Source organism: Phyllostomus hastatus, unplaced genomic scaffold (genome assembly GCF_019186645.2).
Source record: "Phyllostomus hastatus isolate PE091 unplaced genomic scaffold, TTU_PhHast_1.1 phas_contig_98, whole genome shotgun sequence".
Classification (NCBI taxonomy): domain Eukaryota; kingdom Metazoa; phylum Chordata; class Mammalia; order Chiroptera; family Phyllostomidae; genus Phyllostomus; species Phyllostomus hastatus.
The window spans coordinates 10,095,693-10,119,473 of record NW_025333999.1 but is presented as its reverse complement, the minus strand read 5'-3'; the positions used below and the strand labels follow the sequence as shown (position 1 = coordinate 10,119,473).

Sequence of the window (23,781 nt, the reverse complement as noted above, 5' to 3'; positions counted from 1 at the left end):
CGCGTAGATGCGCGTAGGTGAGCGTAGAGGTGCGTAACGCCCTTTCCGAGTTTGTGAAAGCCACGTTAGAGTCGAACGGTGACGCTTCTTGGTGTTTCAGATAGAGGGACTGCAGTCCCGCCAGGGGGCGCCAGCGTCGCTAGCGTAGCCCGCGCGGATCGCCGTGCGCTGCGCGCTTCTCAGCCACTTAACTTATTCCAGATGTTTGAACTTCCAACACATCGGTAGCTTCCTTTTACCACACTATCAACGGATAATGGGGTCGCTCAACGTCCGTGACGGGGTGTACGTAAGCTGGGTATGTAAGCTGCTACCACTCTTACCTCTGTAGACCTAAGAAATGTCCAAATCTGTCAGAATTTTTGTGAGTTTATTTGAGCCAAACTGACAGTTCCAAAATCCTAAGGGAGTAAGAAAATGCTCTGGAGAAGGGCAGTTATGCAGTTTATTTTACACGTTGGGATCAGAGGAGGAGGTGTGATAAGGAGGGTTACATGAAATCCATTGGTGGTAGGTTAGGGAGGAGGGAGAAAGCAAAGCAGGGCAATCTCTGAGACTGGGTAAAATGAAGAGACAAATACTTTTACGTTGGTGGGTACAGGACAGTTAACAACGTATACATCACAGAGATGGTATTTGGGCAGCAATAACAAATCTGGGGTTCCGGGGTCTCCTGCTCAGGTGGGAAGTTGTGCCCTGTGAGGTCTGGAAGAAAGGGGATACTCTGACTTTCAGAAGGTAGATTATTGTAGCTGCAAAAAGGCAACAGATAGGCTCAGTTAAGGTAAACATTGGCCTTTGTCAAGGAAGATCCCCAGCCTAGGACATGAGTGCTCACCATGACTCCCTTTCATTTAGGAAGTTTTAATTTCAGACCATCTCACTCAGTTACTTTCAGTCTCTGAGTCTGCAAGTGCACTGTGCAGGCCTCCCTAGAGCTTGTCGGGTTTAGTTTCGGGTCCCATTTTCATGCGCCGAAGCGTCCCTCTTTTTCCTTCTCAGTATAAATATTCTTTTGATCCCTTCAAATGGAGCTCAATTCTAATCTTCCTTGAAACTTTCTGTGTCTCTCTTCTGGTCGCGAGCAGCCAGGGCGTAGAGGGTAGTCGCAGCGGGCACAGTGGGTTGCGGGCACAGCAGGCTGCGGCTGGGTGGTAGCGTTAGCGGCAGAATGTTGACTATCAGAGTATTTACCCTAATTGGCAAGCGAGCAGTTTCCACCTCGGTGTGTGTACTGTGTGTGCTCCCTAGTACACGGGAGTGAAGAGTGAGGACTTTGCTCTCCCAACTTCTGTCCATCAACGTGAATATCCTTTACCTGATGGAGCCCACGTCAAGAACCCTTCTGCCAGCCAGAAAGCCTTGAAAGAGAAGGAGAACAACCCCTGGAGCAGTCTTATCAATTGATGAAAAAGTTGAATTGTATCTCATTAAGTTCACAGAGAGCTTTGCTGAAGTGAACAGGAGCACGAATGAGTGGAAGACAGTTGTGGGTGCTGCCATGGTTTTCGTCTCCTTCACTGCTCTCATTCTGATCTGGGAAAAGCGCTATGTGTATGACCCTATCCTGCACACCTTTGAAGAGGAGTGGGTGGCCAAGCAGACCAAGAGGATGCTTGACATGGAGGTCAACCCAATCCAGGGCTTCTCTGCCAAGTGGAACTACAACAAGAACGAGTGGAAGAGATAAGAACCCACCATTCACATATCTGAACCTCACCTTGTTCTGTCATCTCATTGCTGTTCAGCATATTTACTGGAACCTGTTGTACTGCAGTCCTGATGCTAATAAATGAGCAGTTTACTTGAAAAAAAAAAAAGAAAGAAAAAAAAGGAACCTCTGAGAGTCCCGACTTGTTGTTGATCCCTCCTCTGGGCTATACAGTTTAGCATTTACTATTCTGTGTCCTGTTCTATAGTTCCCTGAGGGGAAGTGCAATGACATATATCTTGCTATGATATAGAGTGGTGCTGAAGAAATATTTCATGAACTGAAAGTTGCATAACTTGACCCTCACCCTTTTAATATCTTAGAACCCTGTTAGAATGAGAACTCACATATATAAGATTCTCTCAACTTATGAGCAATGAACATGTGTCCAGTGTGTTAAGAATAAATTGGTTTTCTTTTTAATTGAGCCATTTAAAAGGTGAAAGGAGTTTGTTTAATGCAACCATAAAACAGTCAACAGTTGAATATTAATCTGGCCTCTGCCACTCACTGGCTGTGTGACCCTGGAGAGAATCAATCAATCAGTCAATCAATCAATCAATCAGAAGGTAGAGGAATGTTAAATGAAAACTGAGGTTGCAATCAGTAAATCCAGATGGGGGAATTCTACTAGATAGTGACCTTGTTTCTTCATCAAATAAGGGGAACAAAGAGACTTTTAATGTGCAATGTTATAGCATCTGATTTGGATCTAATTTGCACAAACAATTAAAAAAAGTCATCTGCAATAATTAGATACTTTCAACATTAACTAGGTATTTGATGATATTAGTGAATTATACTGAATATAGTGATAAGCCGGTTATGTTTTAGTATGTTTTGAAGATATATCTAAAGTATTTATGAGTGAAACTGATATTTGGGGCAGGAAGCTGGGTGGGGGACAGTAGGGAAGTATCAATATGCATAAATTTCATACTCTGTACCTTACACATAGCCTGGCATTTAGATATCATTCAGTTGTTTTAATGAATAAATAAATGACCTTGATCCCCATTCTGTTTTCATCTCTCTTAGTAAATAGCTGCAGGATCTCAGCCAGGAAGATTTTCTCTCAGTTTCCTCCTCTGTGAATTAGAGGTTTCTACACTATGATCTCGAAGTTATTTCCCTATCACCCCCTTTCTGATTATAAACTTAATAACTACTGTAGATGTATGAGTGACTGCAGGGGCTCTTCAGTTCTGGGGTGTCCAAAGAACAAAATGCCACCTAAATACCACCATATCGTGGCAGTGATATTTTTTTGCTGATGCCCCAGTTGGTTTTTGGTCAGATACCTGCACAGCCTCACTCCAGCTGTAATGCACAACATCTCAGAGGCTTCAAATACTGAGCACTTCTCTGATGCTGCACTGCTCCATGTCATCCCTCCTGCTTGTTGGGGACGCCTCATCATTTTTACAGAAATACACATGCTCTGTTACATTACCCAGTTATTTCTAGTTCTTATCTCTACGAGTCACAGCCTTTAGGACTTGGCTAAAAGAGGAATGAAACAAAAAAATACATTATTCATAGTCTAAGATTTATAGGAGAAGAAGCTGGACTTGTTAATATTCTGTTCAGGTACCACTGTGTTCTGGAGGCCTTCTCCTGCTCCTGGCTGCATTCAATGTCCTTCCTTATCTTCCCATAACCTTGTGTACCTCTCTATTATTTTTTTGTGCCACATTATTTTCTAAATTTCCATTTATGTGCCTGTCTCTCTGACTAGCTTAAGAGACTTACTGGCAGGAACAGTATTTTTAATTTTGTTTCTAGCACAGTGCCTGGCACATCTAAGGACTCAGTTTGTTGAATGAATAAAATGAATGAATTTAATTAATCAAACCATGAGTAAAGCAGCAATTCCATCAAGGCCTATTCTTTATCATAAAAACATTTAACTAAATATAATATACTAATACAATAGTTGACTTTTTTATTTGAACAACTTATTTGTTTTCTTAGCTGTTTTGAGATGAAATGCCTTTAAATTTAATTGCTTACCAAGTTGTTAGAGCAATCACAAATGTGGGAAATGCCCTTGCTTCTTTTTTCAGAGCACTAAAACCACAAGAAGCTGTTGCTATTTATCCATTCATGACCACAGTCTTTTAGAGTGACCAAATGACTTATGAAATTGTCCAAAAAATTTACCCCTTTTTAATCTCACTGTCTTTTCTTCCACTTTTCTTTTTTTTTTCTCTGTTTTCAGTCCAGCGTGTGAGTAACTTGGAAGTTGTCACTCTGTCCTAGCAACAAGTAAAAATTTGAACAAACTAAAAATCAACAACTCTTCTTAGGACCATCAGAGAATTGAGATTGAAGGGCAAACTGCTACCACAAAAAATTGGAGAGAAAGACAGGAAAATCCAGAGTCCAGACTACTAGAGCCGGGACCTACACGCAGAAACCTCCGTGCAAAGCAGTGCCAGAGCAGGCAGTTTTACTGCACTTGCTCTTTTCTTCTGTTGCTTTCTGAAACACTTCTTTCTGGTATTCTCCTTTTTCAGCAAGCTGCTTTAATACCTCAGCTTAGTGGAATTTGTGTGTTTCTTCTGCTGCTTCTAAATTTTTCTGAATTTCCTCCAGGGAAAGATTCTTCTTTAGAAGAAAAAGGGAAATTTTTGGTGTAAATTCTTTTGATCAAGAGATGAGAACCACCTCAAAAGTTTGGCTTGAGGCACACTTCTTCAGTACTTTCATCTTCATACCAGAAGTACAAACAAAGACAAGAGACTGGCAGTATATTCTATGCAGTCCACTGGCAAGGAAAGCCCCTGTTTTGTCTATGTTTACTATGGTGGAAAACGAAGTACCCAAGCCAATATTAATAATGTTGCACTCCTATAGTTCATGGGGTTTAACCTTCTTGTCCAACAATAGCAAAAATTAGTTTTTAAAACTAATTAGTTTAATTAGTTTTATTAACCTATAGGTTTTAGGTTATAATATTTACTGTCATATGTCATGAAAACTTCTGCCTCCTTGATTTATTATGATGCTTATAGACCCCGAAATACAGGACTACAGGATGCCAACAGCCAGAAATTAAAATAGAGGCAGTGAAATGATGTAACCATGGCAATGCGTTGGTTGAGCACCAGACCCAGAATGTATGCCCCTGGTTTCGGGGTAGGAAGAATGGATAACTCCCCACTCAATCAGAGCATGCTTTGCCCCTCCTCCTTCCTTCCTGTGGCTTTTCTTCTTTTTTTTTTTTATAAGAATCCATACTATTTAATTAAATACTTAAACAGTCTATCACATATAAGCACACGTGTTAACTCTACAGAGAAATATTTGGGTGAAATTCACATTGATTTATGAAGATCAGTTACTTTTGATGAGAAGAATGGAATTTGGAGAGTTTGGTAAAAGGAAATTTCATAATTTACATTACATGATTATGGATTATTTGAATATTTTTATAAGGAGAGAATACTCACGCAGTATTTGTTTTCGTAAAACCTTTAAATACACAATAAATAAAAATAAAAATTATTGTAAAGGAAAATGAAACCAACTATATTTTATTGTCTACCCCAAATCCTGGTACTTCCAAAAGCCTTCCTCTCATTTCTCTGAATTTATCTGTGCTTTGGTGTGTATCATTGTTACAAAACTTTTTTTTCTTTTTTTTAATATATTTTATTGATTATGCTATTACAGTTGTCCCATTTTCCCCCCTTCACTCCCTTCCACCCTGTACACCCTCTCCCACCCATATCCCCCCCTTTAGTCATGTCCATGTGTCATACTTATAAGTTCTTTAGCTTCTACATTTCCCATACTATTCTTACTCCCCCCCATCTATTTTCAACCTACATTCTATGCCAGTTATTCTCTGTACCTTTTTCCCCTCTCTCCTCCTCCCACTCCCCTGTTGCTAACAGGGGATCTCCATTTCCGTGGTTCTGTTCCTGTTCTAGTTGTTTGCTTAGTTTCTTTTGGTTTTGCTTTAGGTGTGGTTGTTAATAATTGTGAGTTTGCTGTCCTTTTACTATACATGTTTTTTCTTTATCTTCTTTTCTTAGATGAGTCCCTTTAACATTTCATAAAATAAGGTTTTGGTGATGATGAACTCCTTTAACTTGACCTTATCTGAGAAGCACTTTATCTGCCCTTTCATTCTAAATGAGAGCTTTGCTGGGTAGAGCAATCTGGGATGTAGGTCCTTGTCTTTCATGACTTGGAATATTTCTTTCCAGCCCCTTCTTGCTTGTAAGGTCTCTTTTGAGAAATCAGCTGACAGTCTGATGAGAACTCCTTTGTAAGTTACTGTCCCCTTATCTCTTGCTGCTTCTAGGATTCTCTCCTTCATTTTTACCTTGGCTAATGTAATTATGATGTGCCCTGGTGTGTTTCTGCTTGGGTCCAACTTCTTTGGGGCTCTCTGAGCTTCCTGGATTTCCTGGAAGTCTATTTCCTTTGCCAGAATGGGGAAGTTCTCCTTTTTTATTTGTTCAAATATGTGCTCAATCTGTTGCTTTTCCTCTTCCCCTTCTGGTACCCCTATAATTCGGATGTGGGAATGTTTAAAGATGTCCTGTATGCTCTTAAGCTTCTCCTCGTTTTTTTGACTTCTTATTTCTCCATTCTTTCCTGCTTGGATGTTTTTTTCTTCCTTCTAGTCCACTGTATTGTTTTGAGTCCCAGTTTCCTTCCCTTCACTATTGGTTCTCCGTGCATCTTCCTTCATCTCTTTTATGGTAACCTGCATTTTTTCATCTAATTTGTGACAAAAATCAACCAATTCTATGAGCTTCCTGATCACCAGTGTTTTGAACTGTGCATCTGATAGATTGTCTGTCTCTTGGTTGCTCAAAAGGATGAGTCCTGGGGGATTGAGCTGTTCTTCTGTTGGAGACATGTCTCTCTTTCTCTCTCCTTTTTTTTTTTTTTTTTTTCCCCGGTCTGGTCATTCCTGTTACGGTGAGGAGCAGAGCCTTAGGTGTTCACCGGGGCTGGGCACCCCGGTTGCTAGATTGTGACGTTGTATTGTGGGGGTGGGGGCGGGAGGGAACAATGGTGGTAGTTCCACTCTCCTGGGGCGTCAGTAACCCCCCTGGGATCCTGGGTTGCGCGCTCTGCCCTGGTCCACAATGCCACCTCACTGGGTCTGCCAGCTGCCGCTTGCATACTCAGGGTCCACCGCTGCGCTGCAATCTTGCGCGTCCTGGGAGGCTTATGCGCTCGGTTGCCTTACGTGCCCAGTTTCCCCTCTTCTCCGTGCACCATGACCCACGCCCGCTCCGCCTCTCTGCCCCTCCTACCAGTCTGGATGAAAGGGTCTACTTCAACTTCTTGGCTGTCCGACTTCCATTCAGATAAATTCTCTGTCAGTTCTGGGTGTTATTCTGCCTCTAAATTGTTGTTGTTCTCATCTTGGTTGTGTGTGGAGGTACGGTGCATCCACCTATGCCTCCATCTTGCCAGAAGTCCCCTTCCTGTGGCTTTTCAAATCTCTCTAAACTCAACACCTAGAACCTGCCTATGTGTTAAAGAAACTATTTTACTAGTACCTAATCTATTGGAGGTTTATCAGCATCTAATTGATACAAGGAAAGGAAAATACTCAACTTTCCCTGAGGTCCCTTTAACCATCCTGTCCCACCTAAGGCTAGGGGAGAGAAGCACTTGTGAAGCTCATGACCTGGAGGCACAGGCTCACTATAAGACTGAGACCTCATCATGGGTCTATAGAACAGCACCCCTTCCCCCACAACTTACTACCACATTATTATTAAGGCTTATTTACTACAGTTCCTTTTACCGCAAACATTATGTCCAACTTTCAGCCAAAAATTACAAGGCATACTAAAAGGCAAAACAACAGCAGAAGCCAACACAGTTTACAGAGACAGAGCAAACATCAGAACCGGAGTCAGATTTGTCAGGAATATTGGAATTATTAGATGAGAAATTTAAAAAAATAGATTTTCTTTATTTATTTTTAGAAAGAGGGGAAGGCAGAGAGAAAGAGGAGAGAAACATCATTGTGTGGTTGTCTCTCACATGTCCCCCACTGGGGACCTGACCCATAACTAGGCATGTGCCCTGACTGGAAATCAAAGCAATGACCTTTAGGTTCACAGGCCATTTACTCAATCCACTGAGCCACACCAGCCTGAGATAGACCAGAAATTTAAAATAACTATGACTAACATGCTAAGGATTCTAGGAGAAAAAGCAGACAGCATGCAAAAAGAGGTAGGTAACACAAGCAGAGAGATGGATATTATAGGAAAGAATCAAAAAGAAATGTCAGAGACCAAAAACACATAAGTAATGTCTTTGATGAGCTCATCAGTAAACTAGTTGAAACAATCGGTGAGCTTATTGGCATTTGAGATGAAATGCCTCTAAATTTTATTGCCTACCAAGTGATTAGAGCAATCACAGATGTGGGGAATGCCCTTGCTTCTTTTTTCAGAGCATTAAAACCACAAGAAGCTGTTGCTATTTATCCATTCATGACCACAGTCTTTTAGAGTCACCCAGTGACATGAAATTGTCCAAAGAATTTACCTGACAAAATGTCGTGGCTGGCAGACCCAGCAAGGTGGCGACTGTGAAGTCAGGCACTGCACACAAAGTGCTTGGCTGTCCAGGCCACATTCACACGCAGAAAAACCAGGTGAAATTGGGCAGTGAGACAGACCAAGCAACCCAGGGTCCCAGCACCAGAAAATAGAACCTCAGGACACTGATTGAAAACACCTGTGGGAGTTGAGGTGCAGAGAGAGACTCTCAGCCTCACAGGAGAGTGTGTTGGAGAGACCCATGGGGTCCTAGAACATACAAAAGCCCACCCACAGCGGGATTAGCACCAGAAAGGCCTGGTTAGCTTCGCTAAAGCAGCGGAAGGGACTGAAATCCCATAGAGAGAGAAGCATGTGCCATTGTTTCACCCAAGATTAAAGGTAAGGAGAGAATCTTAAAAAAGCAGCAAGAGAAAAGGAAAGAGTTACATACAAAGGAGTTCCCATAAGGCTATCAGCTAATTTCTCAAAAACTTTGCAGGCAAGAAGGGGATGGAAAGAAATATTCCAAGTCGTGAAAGGCAAGGACCTACATCCAAGATTACTCTGTCCAGCAAAGCTGTCATTTAGAATGGAAGGGCAGATAAAGTGCTTCCCAAAATAAGGTAAAGCTAAAGGAGTTCATCATCGCCAAGTCCTTATGATATGAAATGTTAAAGGGACTTACCTAAGAAAAAGAAGATAAAAAATACCAACAGTAAAATGACAACAAACTCCTATCAATAACCAAACCTAAAAAAACCCAACACACCCATGAACTAAGCAAACAACTAGAACAGGGACAGAATCACAGAAATGGAGATCACATGGAGGATTATCAGTGGGGAAGACGGGAGAGTGTAGGAAAAGGTAGAGGAAATAAGAAGCATAAATTATAGGTTCAAAATAGACATGGGGAGGTTAAGAACAGTATGGGAAATGGAAAAGCCAAAGAAATTATATGTATGATCCATGGACATGAATCAAGGTGGGGGAATGCTGGTGGCAGGAATACACAGGGCAGAGGGGAATAAAGGAGAAAAATGGGATAACTGTAATAGCATAAACAATAAAATGTATTTAAAGAAAGAAAAAGGACTTGAATTAGTTTCAAGTGTATGTTGTATACTGAAAAGCAATCACTAGAGAAGTAAAAAAAAGTAAAACATGCTTATAGAGGTAAAAAATAGAATTATATATAATATTAGATTTAAACCTATGGACACTAGAAAAAGTGATAGTCAAAGACAAGAAACAAAGAAAAAAGGCAATAAATGGAGAACCACAATAAATATGGTACATCAATCCAATTTTATAAATAATAATTTAAAACCCCAATGATCTCAATACACCTACTACAGCACAGAAACTGTCATGGTGGATAAGTACAAACAAACCCAACTACACAATGTCTGTAAAAAAAATTAAAAGTATTTAGACAGAGATAGACAAAAAGTTAAAGTTATAGAGAGAAACATACTATGCTAACAATAAAACTATAAAGGTATAATACCTATATTAATTTCAAACAAAGTAGATCAGAGTAGGGAAAATTATGAGGGAGGAAGAGGGAAAATACACAATAAAGAAAGGTCAATTCTCCAAGAAGACATAATAATCCTTAATCTCTGTGTACCTAACAACAGAGTATCAAAATAAACATGAGGCAAAAGTTGATAGAAATGCAAGGAGAAATAGATGAATTTACTAATATAGCTGAAAACTTCAACAGCCCTGTGTCAGTAATGGACAGGTCTATCATGCAGAAAATCAGTAAGGATAGCATCATTAATTATCAAGAAAATACAAATCAAAGCCACAAGAAATATACCATTTTATACTTGTTAGGATAGCTATTATCAAAAAACCAGAGTAACAATTATTGGCAAGCATGTGGAGAAATTAGAACCCTTATATACTACTGCTGGTGGATATGTAAAATGGTGCAGCATTTTCTAAAATAATAAAAATAGAATTATCACATGATGCACCAATTTCACTTCTGGGTATACACCCAAGGAATTAAAAGTAGGGATCTGAACAAATATCAGTATATTCATGTCCATAGAAACTCTAGTCACATAAGCAAAAAAGGTGGAAGTATCTCAAGTGTCCATGAATGACTAAACTTAATGTTCAGTATGGGAAGATAAAATGAGTTCTAAAGTTTGATGATGGCACTGGTTGTACAACAATGTTAATGTATTTAATGTCACTAAATGTACACTGAAAATGATTAAAATGTTAAATTTTACTTACATATATTTTGCTACAATTTTTTAAAGATGAGCTTATGCTGGAGGAGGGTGGACTTCTAATTCAATTTGACTGCTGTCCTCATAAGAAGCCACTCTATGAAGACACAGAATATAGGGAGAATATAGGGAGTGGAAAAGGAGGCGAAGTTTGGAGTGATGCTGTCACAAGCCTAGGAACATCTGGGGCCACCAGAAGCTGGAAGAGGTGAGGAGGGATCATCCCTTATAATTTTCAGAGGGACCATGGCCCTGCCAACACCTTGATCGCAGACTTCGAGCCTCCAGAACTGTGAGAGAATAAATTCTGGTTATTTTAAGCCAAAAATGTATTTCCACAAGAGTCAATAGATACTATACATAAATATATAAACCTTTTTATTTTGCCTGCACTGTTACAGACCGAATGATTGTATCCACTACCGGCAAATTCACATGTTGATGTTCTGACCCACAATGTGGTTGTTATTAGGAGGTGAGGTCTTTGCAGGTACTTGGGTTTAGATAAGACCATGAGGGCAGAAGACCCAATAATGTAATCAGTGTTTTTATAAACAGAAGAGGAGACCCCAGAGCTTTCTCTCCTCATTCACAGGCACGGAGGAAAAGTCAGGTGAGCACAGAATGAGAAGACAGCTGCCTACAAGCCAGGAAAATAATCCTTACCAAGAAGCAAACCTGTCAGCACGTTGATCTTAGACATTCCAGCCTCCAGAATGGTAAGAGATAAATTTTTGTTGTTTCAGTCTCCATGTCTGTGGTATTTTGTTAGAGCAGCCAGAGTAGCCCAAGACAGGCAGTGTGCATTTTAGAAGCCACATCGTGAATCAAGCAAGCTGCTGACACTGCACTTTGTGCAGTTACAGTCTCTTGGAGACAACTGAAAATAAAAAATGAAACACACAAAAAATAAATAGTGCAGCTACTTACATATATGATGTGTCTAAAAGGTAAAACTGAAATGAAGGATGAAGTCACAGGATTGTGAGGAGTCCTACCTGGACCTGTTCCATACAGGACTGATATACATACTATTAGTGATGTAGACTGAGACACAAGTACCAGCTTTCAAAATACAGAAAAACATTCCCAATACATGTGGTGATAACTAGGACCAATTTTTATGTTATACCTGGATGTCTTTCATGCAGATAGTTTGGAAGGCAGTGTGTTGACATTGGTAAAAAAAAAAATCTGCATTAACTATGGCACAGTGGGCCATGTTAGAATGAAGTGTGTGGTGAATTTTGTTTGTAGCTATTGGTGACTGTGTAATGTTGGCCAAGTTACTTAATCTCTCTGAGCCAGTTTCCTTATCTGCAAATCCTTTTCTAGATAAGGGTATACAAGTGTATAATAATACCTACTTCAAATGGTAACATGATATATATGAGAACCCTGCTTAACAGCAAACACAATAGCTGCACAGTAAATTCCTTTTTCTCTCTCTCTCACTCTGTGTGTGTGTGTGTGTGTGTGTGTGTGTGTGTGTGTACGTGTGTCTCACCCTCTTTCTCTCATTTCTCATGCCTTTAGGGTTAATTTTCTCATTCTTGATGGATTAATGTGGTCCAAATTGGTAGAACTTATTGGCAATTTCTGGTTTGAGGCAGAAAAGGCCATTTGGGTGCATGTGTTGGACGGGTACCTGTGGCAAGGTGATTGTTTTGGGTAATGTGGAAAAAGGTGCTTCAGCCCTGATTGGTGTGGTGCAGTGGTTGAGCATTTTCCCACAAACTGAAAGGTTGCCAGTTTGATTCCAGTCAGGGCACATGCCTGGGTTGCAGGGCCAGGTCACTGGCTGGGGGCATGTGAGAGGCAACAAATGGATGTTTCTTTCTCTCTTTTTCTCCCTCCCTTCCCATCTCTCTAAAAAGAAATAAATAAAAGCTTTTTTTTAAAGGGTGGGTCAAGCTTTCTTTTGGATATTTTTGTTGTTTTTGTCTGTATCCTGTATAAATGAAGTTACTTTATGATCTTGGCTCTGTAATCCAAGTAAGACTGAGTCATAGTGGAGTCATAGTCATTTTTTTGGCAGGAAATTATTTCAGAAAACTCCCAGTTCATTTCCCTGAGCATTGAATTACAGAAATATATGTTTTCTTCTAAAACAGAACTGTTTAGGTCTACATAAAACTGAGTGGAAGGTAAAGAGATTTTCGATACACCCCCTGCTCCCAAGCATGCACAGCCTGCACCACCATTGACATCCCCCACCAGAGTGGTACATTTATTACAGTTGATGGTCCTAAACTGACATATCATTATCTATCAAAGTTCACAGTTTACATTAGGGGTAACTCTTGGTATTGTACATTCTACAGGTTTTGGTAAATATATAGTGACATACAGACAGTAGCATACAGAATATTTTCATAGCCCTAAAGTTCCTCTGTGTTATGTATTTATTCCTTCCTCCACCCAACCCATGACAATCACTGATTTTTTTTACATCTCCTAGTGTTGCCTTTTACAAAATGTCATATAGTTGGAATCATACAGTGTATAGTATTTTTAGATTGGCTTCTTTCACTTAGTGATATGCTTTTAAGACTTCCATGTTTTTTCATGGTCTGATAGATTATTTCTTTATATCACTAAATAATTTTCTATTCTCTGGATGTACTACAGTTTGTTTATCCTTTCACCTACTGAGGGACATCTTGGCTGCTTCCAAGTTTTGGCAGTTCTGAATAAACCTGCTTTAAACATCCATGTGCAGATTTTTTGTGTGTGTGAATACACGTTTCCAAATTACTTGGATAAATGCCAAGAAACACAATTGCAGCCCTGGCCGGATATCTCAGTTGGTTATAGTGTCATCACAATGTACCAAGGCTGCAGGTTCAATTCCCAGTCAGGGCACATAACAAGAATCAACTAATAAATGCATAAATAAATGGAATAACAAAATGATCTCTCTCTCTCTCTCTCTCTCTCTCCCCCCGACTCATTTATAATAATGACTATCAGCAAACTGGGAATAGATGGAAAATGCCTCAACACAATAAAGGCCATATAATTGAAACCCATAGATAGCATCATACTCAACAGGAAAAAGAACTAAAAGTGTTTCCTTTAAGATCAGGAACCAGATGGGGATGTCTGTTTTCAACACTGTTAGTCTACATGAGTACCAGAAGTCCTAGCCACAGCAATCAGAAAATAATAAATAAAAGGATCCAAATTAAAAAGAAGTAAAACTGTCATTATTTGCAGATGACTTGATACTCTATATAGAGAATGCTAAAGATTCCACCAAAAAAACTACTGGAGCTGATAAATGAATTTAGTAAAGTAGCAGGATTCAGAATAAATATTCATGATCAGTTGCATGTTTATACATCAATAATGAACTATCAGAAAGAAAATTAAGAAAATCATACCATGTATAATGGCCTCAAAAAATAAAATACCTGGAAATAAATTTAACCAACGATGTAAAAGACCTGTACCTGAAAAATTATAAGACACTGAAGAAGATAAAAATAAAGGGAAGCATAACCATGCTCAAGGATAGAAAGAATTAGCAGTTAAAAATCCATACTTCCCAAAGCAATTTATATATTTAATGTAATTTCTCTCAAAATACCAATGGCATATTTCACAGAACAAGAGCAAATAATCCAAAAATTCACATGGAACTACAAATACCCTGAATAGCCACAGCCATACTGAGAAATAAGAACAAATTTGGAGGAATCACACTGCCTGATATCAAGCTATACTATGAGACCATAGTAATCAGCATGGTACTGGCATTAAAACAGACACATAGATCAATGGAACAGAATAGAGAGCCCAGAAATAAACCCCTGCCTTTATGGTCAATTAATATTTGACAAAGGAGGCAAAAGCATACAATAGGGTAAAGATAGGCTATTCAATAAATGGTGTTGGGGAAATTGGACATGTGCAAAAAATGAAATTAGACCACCATGTTACAGCATATACAAGAATAAGCTCAAAATAGATTAAAGTCTTAAATGTGAGGCTTGATACCATAAAAACTATAGAAGGAAACATAGGCAGTAAAATTTGGACTTTTCTTTTACTAATAGTTTTTTCTGATATATCTCCTCAGACAAGGGAAAGAAAAGAAAAAATTAACACATGATACAACATCAAATTAAAGGGCTTTTAACAAATATTTTATTTATTTATTTTTAGAGAGGGAAGGGAGGGAGAGAGAGAGAGAGAGAGAGAAAAACATCAATGTGCGGTTGCTGGGGGTTATGGCCTGCCACCCAGGCATGTACCCTGGCTGAGAATTGAACCTGCGACACTTTGGTTCGCAGCCCGTGCTCAATCCACTGAGCTACGCCAGTCAGGGCTAAATTAAAGATTTTTGTACAGCAAAGGATGCCACCAACAAAACGAAAAGACAACCCACTGAATGGGAGAAAAAAATGCCAATTATATATTGGATAAGGGATTAACATTTAAAATTTAGAAAATTCATAAAGCACCAAAATAATTTATAAAAACTCTACATGTAAAAAAAACCCCAAACCCAATTTAAAATTAGGCAAAGGACCTAAATAAACAGACACTTCTCCAAATAGAATATACAGATGGTTAACAGGCACATGAAAAGTTGGTCAACATCACTAATCATCTGAGAAATAGAAATGCAAATTAAAACCATAATGAGATATCACCTCATACCTGTCAGAACAGCTGTCATCAATAAAACAATAAGTGTTGGCAAGAATGAGGAGAAAAGGGAACCCTCATGCACTGTTGGTAGGAATGTAGATTGGTGCAGCCACTGTGGAAACCCCCATGGAGTTCCTCAAAAAAATTAAAAATGGAACTGCCTAATATAATCCAGCGATTTCACTTCTAGGTAGATATCCAAAGAAACTCAAAACACTAATTCAAAAGCATATAGGCAGCCCTGTGTTCATTGCAGCATTATTTATAATAGCCAAGCTATGGAAGCAGCCCAAGTGCTCATCAGTAGGCGAATGGGTAAAAAAGCTGTGGTACAGTCCTGGCTGGGTGGCTCAGTTGGTTGAAGCATCATCCCACACATTAAAATGCTGTGGTTTGATCCCTGGTCATGGCTCATACTTACGTTGTGCGTTTGGCCCCCAGTCAAGGCACCTACAGGAACCAACTTATGATTTTCTCTCATCGATGTTTCTCTCTTTCTCTCTCTCTAAAATCAATAAACATATCCTTGACTGATGAATTTTAAAAAACTTTTAAAAAGCTGTGGTACAAATACATGATAAGGTATTACTTGACCATAAAAAAGATCAAAATCTTACCATTTGCAACAGCATGTATGTGTTACTGAACAGGGGACCTAGCCGTGAGTGGGTCCGGCTTGGAGCTAGTCAGTAGTGTGTGGTTTCTTTACTTTTTGTAGGAAAGATTTTATAATTTGAGTCCAGGTGATTTTGAGGGTATGTTTTTTGAAGCTAAGGACAGGGAAAGAAAGGAAGGGCTTAAAGTAGAAGAAGCTACAGGAGAGAGCCCAGGCAGGGCTGATTTCACTCTCTAGAAACCTTGTAGGAAAGAAGCTAGTCTATGTGAGGCTGCTCTGGCTCACCGAGAAACAAAAGTGACCGCACCAGAAGTGAGTCAGAATGGGACTGGGATGTCAGAGGAAAGGGGCCTTTGGAGACAGGTTCAGGGGTAAGCCCAGGATGAGCTACTGCTGCCTGCTGGTCCACTGGTTGCAAGTCTCATTTTATGTTTAGTTATTTATAAAGATTTTATTTATTTATTTATTTATTTTAGAGAGAGGATAAGGGAGGGAGAAAGAGCGCAGGAGAAACATCGATGTGTGACAGAAGCATCAATCGATTGTATTTCGCACACCCCCTACCAGGGACCTGGCCCACAACCCAGATGTGTCCTGACTGGGAACCGGGTAACCTTTCACTTTATGGGGCAAAGCCCAACCCACTGAGCCATGCTGATCAGGGAAGGTGGGGTCTTTTAGAGTTTAGGAGATACATGCCTGTGGGGGAAGCAGTGGGGCAAGGGAAAGATATGCACTGAGTCCTTTGTCTTGAGGGTTTTCTCTCTCGTGCAGGCAGGAATCTTAGGGGAGGTCTCATGGGAGGGTTTCAGCAGAATATCCATCAATTCTCTAGGTGTGCCCTTTTAGGGTCAAGGTCTCCACTGGTTGGTCAGTGACAGGGCAGGGGGTTGTTAGTTATTGCATGTGGTCCTGGCATCACCCACCTGGTTTGGCTGCATTTCTGAGCCTGGAGCTGAAATACAACTGAGGCCTAGATGTTGTCTCCAGGGAAGTGACCTTCCGTATCTAGCTGTAATTTGCTCAGCTCTCTGTTTCAGTTTCTCCATTCTTCTTGCCAAGGAATTTTCCTAGTTTCTTACTATCCTGCCTCAGATGGATCCAAAGGGTATTATGCTGGGTGAAATAAGTCAGAGAAAGACAAGTACTATGTAATTTCACTTATATGTGGAATCTAAACAAAAAAATAAATGAATAAACAAAACAGAAACAGACTCACATAGAGGAAACTGATGTTTGCTAGAGGGGAGGGAATATGGGGGACTGGGTGAAAAAGTGAAGGAACTGAGAAGTACAGATTGGTAGTTACAAAATAGTCATGGGGATGTAAAGTACAGCATAGAGAATATAGTTAACAATATTGTAATAACTGTATATGGTGGTAGGTGGGTACTAGAAATATCAGGGGAAACATTTGGTAAAGTATGATTGTCTAACCACTAGGGATACACCTGAAACTAATACAAAATAATATTGAATGTAAACTGTAATTGAAAAAAAATTTTTAATTAAAGAAAAACTTAAAAAAAGAAGCTAGAAAGGGAAGAGCAAATAGACCCCAAATAAGAAAAGGAAAGATAACAATAAGGAAGATGCCTAGGGCCTTGGATGGCAGCAGCACCTGGAAGCAAACTGCCCTGCGAGGAGGAGGGGCTCTGGGGAGGCAGCTGCCCTGCAGCAGCCGGCAGCCACAAGCCCTGACAAGTCCGCTCAGGGCTCCTCTCTCCAGGCTGTCTTTGGTGGGAACGAAGGCATTGGTTAAGGCAGACCCCAGCGTGGTGCTCGTGGAACGGGAAGCCATCTTCCTTCTGGCTTGTGCTGCGGACTATATGCGAACTGTGTGTGCAGACTATAGCAAAAGATGCCCCTGCTGTGCTCAACTAGGAAAGAGGAAAACCCTCCAGAGGAGAGATGTGGGTAATGCAGTAAGAATGAATTTGCTTTTCCGGAAAATATTTTTGGTTTGATTGTTGCTTTGGGCACTTTTGTGAGCCTTCACCTACATCTTTCATCTAGAATCTGCAGACCTTAGCTTTGAAAAAAGTCTTTGGAAAGTCACACTCATATACTGTTCCTGTTCTAACTTAACCTAAGCCAGAATAAACAGAGACCTTACTTGTTCGTTTTTCTCTACAAGGTCTTCCACTGCTGTGTCTTCCTGGATGCAGCTGCTGCTGTTTGAAGCAGACACACATACACACAAAATGATTTGTGTAGTTTGCTTAATGAATGATAGGTACAAGAATAAAGGTCTCTGATCAACTTCAGAAAAAGAAGAAGGAGGAGAAGGAGGGGAAAAGGAGAAAGGAGTCATGTATGAAATAGAAAACAAAATAAACCTAAGCATAGCTATTTGAAAAGGTTAACAAAATTTATAAATCCCTAGCAAAATCCATCAAGAAAAAGAAAGGAAACACAAATGATCAAAATCAGAATAAAAGAGAGGATATCAATGACCTTTAAAGATAATAAGGGAATAGTGTGAACAACTTTATGGCAATATATTTGACAGCTCAGATAAAAGAGACAAATTCCTTGCCAAAATAACACATAGAGAAATAGAAAATCTCTATAGCACCATGTCTATTAAAGGATTTAAATTTATTATCAACCACCTCTCCCACCACATACACACACACAAATAACAAATAATGTCCAGGTCCAGGTGGTATTATTGGTAAATGCTATCAAACATTTCAGGAAAAAATAATACCAATATTATACAATTCGCAAGAAAATTAAGCTTATTTTATAAGGCCATCAGAACCTTGATCCCTAAGCCTTACAGACATTACAGAAAGAGAAAATTATAGATCAGTATCTCTCTTGAATGCAGACACAAAAATCCTTAACAGAGTGTTAGCAAGCCAAATATAGCAACATGTACAAAAATAATACATAATGCAAAGTGAAATTTAGCCCAGGAATTCGAAGACTAACATTTTGATGTTTATCAGGACCCTTTTAGGATCTCTGCTCCTTTGTCAACCTTAGGGTTATTTATGTCTCTGCTTCAGCTCTGTGTGACCCAGAACTGTCCTAAGGAAAGGAAAAGTCATGTCTTGACCCTAATGCATCTCAGGCCACTGCAGAGTGTTGCTCACTGGGTTGCACCTGTGCCTGCTGGGCTCCCTCGTGGTGCAAAGTGTCTAAAGTCCAAGGGGCGGGGAATGGGTATCCATGAGCTGGCAGGGCTGAGCCATTTAGCCCACTGACAAGGATGCAGAAAGGCCAGTGGGGAGAGAAAGTGCAGGTGGCCCAGCAGGTGCAGGAAGCCCACAAGAAAGGGATTGCAGATCCACCCCAGCAACCAGACCCACCTCACGGGTCTGGGACCCACTGCCCCTTCCCTGTTGCTCTGTCAGAGCTGGGCTGCCCCAGGCAGGAGGACAGGAGGATGGGGAGGGGAAAAATCCACACCTCTTTTTATATGATGTTTCATATTTAATTGGACATGAATTCATAAATACATGAGTATTTTGTATCTAATGGCTTTCTTTGCATTATTTCCAACAAACTCTTCAAAAGTAGCACCTTTCACTGGAGGAAACTGTGAAAAAATAACTACTAATGAATCATTGTAATGCCTATTGTGTGCCAGGTGCTATTTGAATGGAATATAAAACAAAAAAACAATTTCACACTTAGCAAGCTGACTTTTTGAATGCATAAACATGACAAACAGGACTTTCAGCCAAGATGGAGGCATAGGTAGACACACTGTGCCTCCTCACACAACCAAGATAGGGACAACAACAATTTAGAAACAGAAAAACCACCAGAACTGACAGAAAATTGAACTGTATGGAAGTTGGACGACCAAGGAGTTAAAATAGACACATTCATCCAGACCGGTAGAGGGGCAGAGTTGAGCAGCCAGGCAGAGGGGTCGAGAGTCACAAAGAGCATTGGGACCCGGCACGTAAGACCGAAGCGGGCAGACCCTGGGTGCGCAAGCAGAGGCTGGCAAACCCCGGCTAAGGGGTGGCAACCAGCAGACCCAGCGAGGCGGCGATTGTGAAGCAAGGTACTGCGTGCAACCCAGGATCCCAGCGCTGGGAAATAGAGCCCTGGGGTACTGATTGAAAACACCTGTGGGGGTTGAGGTGCAGGGAGAGACTCCCAGCCTCATAGGAGAGTTCGTTGGAGAGACCCACGGGGTCCTGGAACATACACAAGCCCAGCCACATGGGAATTAGCAACAGAAGGCCCAGTTTGCTTGGGGAAAGTGGGGGAAGGGACTGAAATAGGCAGAGAGTGGAACAAGCGCCATTGTTTCCTCTTGGACCCTGTCCCCACATACAGTGTCACAACCCAGCAACTGGGGTGCCCCATCCTGGTAGACACCTAAGGCTCTGCCCCTCATACATAACAGGTTCGACCAGACCAAAAAAAAAGGGAGAGAGAGAGAGAGAGAGAGGGAGAGAGATGGCTCAAACAGAAGAACAAATGAAAGCTCCAGAATCCATCCTTTTAAGCGACCAAGAGATAGCCAACCTATGAGATGCACAGTTCAAAACACTGGTGATCAGGATGCTCACAGAATTGGTTGATTTTGGTTGCAAATTAGATGAAAAAATGAAGGCTACAATAAGTGAAATGAAGAAAAATACACAGGGAACCAATAGTGATGGGAAGAAAGCTGGGTCTCACATCAATGGAGTGGACCAGAAGGAAGAAAGAAACAACTACACAGAAAAGAATGGAGAAATAAGAATTCAAAAAAATGAGGAGTGGCTTAGGAACCTCCAGGACATCTTTAAACGTCCCAACATCTGAATTATAGGGGTATCAGAAGGAGAAGAGGAAGAACAACAAGTAGAAAAGTTATTTGAACAAGTAATAAAGGAGAACTTCCCCAATCTGGCAAAGGAAATAGACTTCCAGGAAGTCCAGGAAGCTCCAAGAGTCCCAAAGAAGTTGGACCCAAGGAGGAACACGCCAAGGCACATCATAATTGCATTAGCCAAGGTAAAAATGAAGGAGAGAATCCTAGAAGCAGCAAGAGATAAGGAGATAGTCACCTACAAAGGAGTGCCCATCAGACTGTCAGCTGATTTCTCAAAAGATACCTTACAGGCAAGAAGGGGCTCGAAAGAAATATTCCAAGTCATGAAAGGCAAGGACCTACATCCCAGATTGCTCTATCCAGCAAAGCTTTCATTTAGAATGAAAGGGCAGATAAAGTACTTCTCAGATAAGGTCAAGTTAAAGGAGTTCATCATCACCAAGCCCTTATTTTATGAAATGTTAAAGGGACTTATCTAAGAAAAAGAAGATAAAAAACAGGTATAGTAAAATGACAGCAAACTCACAATTATTACAACCACCCCTAAAACAAAAACCAACTAAGCAAACAACTAGAACAGGAACAAAACCACACAAATGGAGAACACATCGAGGGTTAGCAACAGGGGAGTGGGAGGAGGAGAGAGGGGAAAAGGTACGGAGAATAAGTAGCATAGATGGTAGGTAGAAAATAGACAGGGGGAGGGCAAGAATAGTATGGGAAATGTAGAAGCTAAAGAACTTATGACACATGGACATGAACTAGAGGAGGGGGATATGGGTGGGAGAGGGTGTGCAGGGTGGAGGGGGATGGAGGGAGGGTAATGGAATAGCTATAATAGCATAATCAATAAAATATTTTTAAAAAATAAACAAGGAAAAAAAACATGACAAACACTGATAAGGCTAATACTTTAGGTGGGACGCTCAAGTTCCCTGAGGAAGAGACACCTGAGCTGAAACCTGATTGGGAAGAAGCCATTCACTTGCATCTTCATCTGAAGACAGAGCATCCTCCACAGAAGGAACAGCAAAGGCAGGAACCACCTGTGTCTCAGGAATAGGAGACACCTCAGGATAGGACCTCAGAAGGAAGTGGGAGAGGTGTGTAAGCACCAAGAAACAAAGCAATAAAAAAACAAACCCCTAATGTTTCATCAATTATAGGCCTATTCTCACAGGTTTTAGAAATTGATATTTATGTGAGAATTACTTTGCAGAAGACAGATGCTTACACAAGAGCTAAGATTCTTTAGTAGTCAATCTGCATCCAAAAAGACCATGCTGGGGCTTCAGATTCACAAACTTATGTCTAATTGTGTTTAAGCCTCCAGGGATGGCCTCACGAGCAGACAACACAGGTCATACAAGCTTCCTGTACCTTTGCTGAGGTGACGGGTAAACCCCAAGCTTTTATGGTAGACCACATGGTCTTTTGTACAGCATATAAGAGGTGATGGTGTAGCCACTGGCCATCACACCTTTGGTAGAGTATCAGCCTCATCATTCCCGGGGGAAGCAAAGGGGTGCATGCGTGGTCACATGATATATAGTGATTTGTTTCTGGTGGCCTAATTCCCATGGGTCTTGCCACAAGGCCTGCTCCCATAATGGCCTATGCATAATCACCCATTTATTTCCATGCCATGTAGAAATCCATAACATTAGTTCCCAGTACACTATCCAACTATCTGTGCAAATAGTTAGAGGTGGTGCTTCATTTGCAACCACAAGCCCAAAGTTCTGCCCACTGGCTATTTTGACTGCAGTGTCAAACCAGATTGTGTCTGTTTCTGGTTGAATTGTCACAGCAGTCCACATGGTGGGCTGGTCCCTGCTGGACTCACATCCCCCGGGCACCCCGTACTGCTTAACTGCTGTCACCTGTTATGTGGATGGCAACTGAATGGGAGGATGCTCAGCATGACCCTACAGGGAATACAGGGGATGCTCAGCATGCCCTCACAAAACAGCTTTTACCACTCACACTTGCAAACCAAACTTCCCCACAGTGGTCTGCAGCCACAATCCTTGGAGCACATCAATGCCCAGGATATACTCAGAATGGGGGAATACAGTGTATTCACACCAGCGGCGGGACAAATGCCCAATACTCAGTGCACAGCCTTCACCCTTACACTGAGCCCCCCCAAACCATCAATAGAGGCCACAGGCCCCAGAAACTTTTCAGTGTTTCCATATAGGAGAGTACATTCTGCCCCTGTGTCCACTAAAGCCAGGACCTGCTGGACATTTGTAGGGACCAGTAGATAGCCAATTCCACATGGCAATCTCCGGTCCCTGTCTGCCCCCTGTAGACAGGTTCCTTGGCCCTCCCCCTATTCAAATTTCCAAAGGATATTTCCTCCCTTTTCTTGGGAGATTAGCACAACCTGGTGGTCTTCCAGAGGACAGGACTGGCCTCTCAGGTCATGTACCCGGGGTTTCCCTTTGCCTCCTTCTTCTGGGGCTGCAGGAAATGTTAGTCAGCTCCCAACTGTTTCCACAGTTCTAATAAGTAAGTGTTTGGCTTCCCATCAGTTTTTTTTTATCTTCTCTAGGCCCCAAAAGATCCATCCACATCTGGGACCTAGTCACCTACATGGGGTCACTCTTTGCCTGAGGAACAGAACGGGCTCCAGACACCACCAGAACTCCTTTCTGTTGCTGCTGACTCTCCGCCTTTCCCAGACTCACCACCATCATGACATCATTAATACAGTGCCCAGCATACCAGGCCAAAATAGCCACAACGGATGTAAAAGAAGAAGAGGGGACGTAACAGTAACACCAGATCCATCATTCCTACCGTAAAGCATTTGTCATTGGGGACTTGAGTATTGGGATTAAACATGGCCTGGCACATGCCCGACTCCTGTAAGATCTGCACTAAGTCCGTGTAGGACTGCCATTTGCTCACAGTGTCTGGTATGTCTCCTGCACCTGCTCATACTGTACGAATTGTAGCCATGACCCATTCCAACAGAGAATGAGATCCCTGCCCCCTCCCATTTCCACAGCTGTTTTGCAGCCTCTGATGTAGGGAGGGGTGAGCCATGATGCAAGCCAACTTTTCCATCTCATTATGAGTGCACATAATACTGTCTACCCCTAAATCCCAAAGGCTGGAGCCATGCTACCAAAGGCTCCCCAGGGCATTGCCAAAATTGCCTTACCAGATTGACTAGTTTGTCCTGTATATACGGACAATACATCGTGTGA

At 41.2% G+C, this 23,781-nt stretch overlaps 1 long non-coding RNA gene and 1 pseudogene across 2 annotated transcripts; both read left to right on the top strand.

Moving 5' to 3' along the window:
- The first annotated feature begins 15 nt into the window (after positions 1 to 15).
- Positions 16 to 23,424, top strand: LOC123828344. Of its 2 annotated transcripts, XR_006787461.1 has the most exons (4): positions 16 to 298; positions 11,092 to 11,215; positions 21,478 to 21,663; positions 23,121 to 23,424. It is a non-coding gene; the product is annotated as an uncharacterized LOC123828344 (long non-coding RNA). The 2 variants fall into 2 exon arrangements; XR_006787460.1 differs by lacking the exon at positions 21,478 to 21,663 and having other exon boundaries at positions 32 to 298.
- LOC123828343 lies at positions 1,172 to 2,088 on the top strand (annotated as a pseudogene).
- Positions 23,425 to 23,781: the final 357 nt, after the last annotated feature.